This window comes from Lemur catta, chromosome 2 (genome assembly GCF_020740605.2).
Source record: "Lemur catta isolate mLemCat1 chromosome 2, mLemCat1.pri, whole genome shotgun sequence".
In the NCBI taxonomy this organism is placed as follows: domain Eukaryota; kingdom Metazoa; phylum Chordata; class Mammalia; order Primates; family Lemuridae; genus Lemur; species Lemur catta.
In genome coordinates, this window is record NC_059129.1 from 32,695,671 (window position 1) to 32,700,006 (window position 4,336).

The following is a 4,336-nucleotide window of genomic DNA, read 5'->3' on the forward strand; positions in this document are numbered from 1 at the left end:
CTTCCTTGCCAAGGCATGGCGTGGTCCAGACAGGGTTCTCAGAGCCCCACCCGCTAAGAGTGTCAAATGCACGCAGCAATGCCATGGGTGGATCACTATCACTGCTACTAATAATAGTAACAGTAATATATTTTAAAACCAATGGCAACCAAAATGTCTTACCTGCCGACACCATGCAAAGGGCTTTATCTCATTTAGTCTGTCCACCCCACACCCCCTAACCAGCCCAGATGAGCTGACCATACCCCAGCTGCTTTCCTGGGCCACCCCAGCCAGCTCCCACACCCAGGTCCCTGTGGGGTGGGGGGACAGGTGAAAAGAGGGTCTGGAGCCCTCCTGTCATCTCTGGCGTACCCCACAGTGGTGCCGCCTGTGCCCCAGGGAAACCTCTGCAGGAGCCTCACAATCTAGGGTTTGTCCTGATAACGGACTCTCCCCTATTTCTCCTGCTCCCAGCTTTCTTGGTTCTAAACTTCATTTTGGCACACGCGGGGCCAGAGATGCTTGCCTGTGTTGGCTATTTTGAGGAACTCGGTTCTCAGGTTCAGCCTCCGTCACTAACTGTAGGTAGGGACACTTCTGTCCTCCTCTCGGGGCCACGGGCCTGGGCACAGCCTTTCCCATCAGTCCCTCCTGCTGGCAGAGGAAGCTACGGGGAGGGTAATGGATGCTGTAGGTGGCCTACCGTGTCCCACCGGCCTCACCACTTCAGGGTGCTCTGGCCGACTCCCAAATGCCAGCACCTGCTCCCCTTCACCTGGGGGCTTCCAAGGATGGACACTGTGTCAGAGTCCTGTAGTCTGGAAGTCCTGGGAAATTAACACCCTGCGCCAACAGCCACGACAGATGCCGGACAGGAGCGATGTGTAAACACCCAACTTCCTCACTGCTCAAGCAGAATTCTCAGCCAAACCATCCATGCCATGTCCCTGAGTGTCCCCGTGCAATTACCCTGCAGTCACCTACAGCGGTGGCTGGCTCCATAGTACACTCTATCAGTGGCCTTCATTTCTTCCGAGCACGTCACTACTGCTTTCCTGCCTGTCCCAAATAAACTAATTGTGCTGGAATTGGTGTCAGGGCCAGTGTGTGAGGGAAACCAGGCTAAGACAAAGGGGGGGCCCTCGTTGTCTGGAAGGCTTGTCTCGGGGAAGGGCCTGCAGTCTGGGGGCTGGGCTAGAGCCCTCATGCGTTTGAGAGGAGTCCTGCCTAGCAGGTCCCAGCTGGGACCCCAGACCCAGGCCCTGAAGACCTTCTTCAGACACTTCTGGAAATAGAGGCCTTCGTGGGGGTAAAAGGCTCATTGGTGGGGTCTTTCTAAAGCTTCCAAGTTTGTGCTCACGGGCTGAGGACACAGTAGACCCACTGAGGGTGTATCTGTGGGCCGCGGGGAGGGTTTCCAATTTTGAACCTTCTCCACGTCTGGGGGAAGGCGTCTCGCTCTCTCTTCATCCCCCCAAAGACACGTCTCTGGGTAGGTTCTCCCTGCAGGATTAGAGGACACTCCACCACCACCATGAGTTCAGGATTTTACCAAAGATAAAAGCAGTTGGCTTCAAGCACTTTGGTTAAATGACATAAGTCTCCCCCCCAGGCAAAGCTGTAGGTTAACCCTCCAGAAAATAAGGGCTAGGGGTGGCGGTGGGGTCATTAAGTTGTGTACACAGCAGGTCAAGTCCGCGGACCACAGCGCGAGAATCAAGTCTTGTGGCCATAAGAGCACCAAGGTCACAGGGAATGCCGAGGCTGGTTAACTGCTCATCAGGGCGCCCAGGCGAAGGCCAGCCACGGTGCCCCCCAACCCACAGGCAGGAAAACCGGACCTGCAAACAATCGTTACCGGGACAGGGCAAGGCGCTTGAGCAAAGCCCCTAGGTCCCCTCTGAGTGGCCTCCCCTCGCTGCAGGCTGAGGAGCCAGCACTGCGGCCGCGCGCCATCTAGTGGCCAAAAGACGAAGCATCACAACCGAGAGGACCCGCCACGCGGAAGCTGCGACCGGGCTTTAGGGGCAGGATATGGCTGACCCGGACTCAACTTGACCAGCTTTAGACAGGGTTCATCGTCCTGACTCTGGACCCAACCTCCCTCTTCTTCTAGCACCTCCTTTTAAAAACTTGTCATTGCAAACTTTTTCTCTGCGCTTTTGAAACGTACATAAATATTTCTCAAGGACCCGGGAGCCATCCCTTTGAAATGTAATCACCAAGAAAGGTAGGGTCCTTATCTCTTAGCTTTGGTGGGAGGGTAGGAGCCTAACTTAGACGGGCACCAATTAGCAGCCACAGACGGCCAAATCACAGGGGGAAAAAAAATGCACACTCAGGAATAACTCAGTGTACTTGACACATCCCATGGATCAACCTTCCTCCCGGCATCTTCCAAGACTTTTTCACTGGGGCAGCCCCGTCCTTAAAACTCTCCAGCCCGTTGTGTCAGCAGAGTTGGGTTCAGTCTTTCTCCCCTGTTGCAAGAGTCTTGAATGAAGTCTTCTTGCCTGTTTAACTTGGGTACAATTTTTATTTGTCCCAGCTTTTCTGAGGACCCTGCCCCAGAAAATCCGAAGTTCACGGAAGTCAGGAACACAGCTTCTGGGCTGCCCTGGGAGGCTTCATTGACCAGGTCCTCACTGGTTGTTGTTTTCTTTTCTTTTAAAGCTATTTTCCCTGTTACTCACAGATTCCCGGTGGGAGGAGGGTGGTCAGGCGTCCAGGCCCCTGTCTTCATGCCTTTCCTGCATCAGTCGACTCCAGTGTTTCTCACTAGTCACGGGGCTGCGGTCCTGAAACACAGCCCCTCGGTCCAGCGACCCCCTCTTCTCTGGGACACCCGTACTGTGGCACCACCCACCAGCTCACTTGAAAAACATCGGTCAGCCACAGCCTGCAGCTTCCGGTTTCGTGTTCCTCAGCCTCATGTGTCCATGCTACATAATAAGTCTGAACACAGTTGTATTAAGAGCCATCTCTAATTTCTTCAAATATTCCAGAGCATTTCTTTACCCCAGTGTTCAGTGTGTGGTGCTGTGGTCACTGAGGAGTGAGAGTGTGGCAGACCTGTCTCTGTCCCTGTCCCAGGCGATGGCAAGAGCTGGGGTGGTGCCACATAGGCCAAGCATGACTCAGGTGGACATGGGAGATCTCATTCCCATGATTAGGGGTGACGTCTATGAGTGTGTTCGGCTGTGGGTGACTTTGGCTGGGAGGAAGCTTGAGTCAGGAAAATTTGTTCCCAATCTCAACAAATGTGCCTCACATTTTTTTTTTTTTAAGGCAAAGCTGTTCAGTCTTAAAGGCTTCCCATAGTTTGTAGGTGTCTTCGGGGGTCGGTGAATGCACAGCAATTTTCTAAAAGCAGAATAGTCTTGAAATGTCCCCAGGTGTCTTCTGTACCAGTGGTCCCTTCACTGGTTCCAGGTCCCTGTAGCGGTGCCTGCAGACACTTCTAGACTTCCTACAAGCAGGCCATGGGGAACTGAAAGTTCGTCTGCCTCACTGGGCTGGGCCGCTATTTCTACAGTTCTCCGGCTGCCACATGTTGGTGCAGGCGTGCTGTGGGGAGCCTGCTTCCCACTAAATCCCAAATCCCGGTCTGTCTGGCTTCCACTTCCATCTTTCTACCTTTCCTCTTCCCCGTCTCCAAATCTCTCCTGCACAGCTCCATAATTGAAGGGGGAAAGGGAGTTGCCTCCCTATAGTCGCTCTTGCTATTGTAAAGAGAAGCTACAGGAATTTAGAAACCTTTTTCTCTGTTAAGAAAGCCTACAACAAGGGGCTTCCTATTGGCTCAGAAAAGTAGCACTTGAAATACAGGACTAAACAGGCCCCCTTTGTCCCAGGCTGTATCCACCCTCTGTTTACAGCAGTGAGTCCTTGTGTTTATTAGGTGAGGGAGAGACTTGGCACAGCCAAGGATTGGGGGTTACAGGGAATGAAAGTACATTGGTTTATTGTCTAGGAAGATGTGATCCCTTGTTAAACAAAATCTTGCCTGTATGTCCATTTTAAGAGAAGAAAGCGTTCATGGTTTTCACCAAATTCACAGAATATCAAATTATCAAAATATTAAGAAGTGCTGTTTTAAGGCCTCTATCCTGCTAGTCTTGACTGTATAAAGTACATCACAATCTCAATTTATGAAAATTAATTGTGCTTCCCTTGTTGCACAGTGGAGTCCCAGCATCTCTCTGTGACAGACAGGGTACTGTTGTTACCTGGATTTCACAGATGAGAAAGTCAAGACATGAATTTTCTCATTCTTGTCCAGCAGCCAGTGCTGCTGGCTGACTTTAAAGAAGCCCTCAGAACCTAGACTGGCAGACCTCGAAGGGCCTTGGGG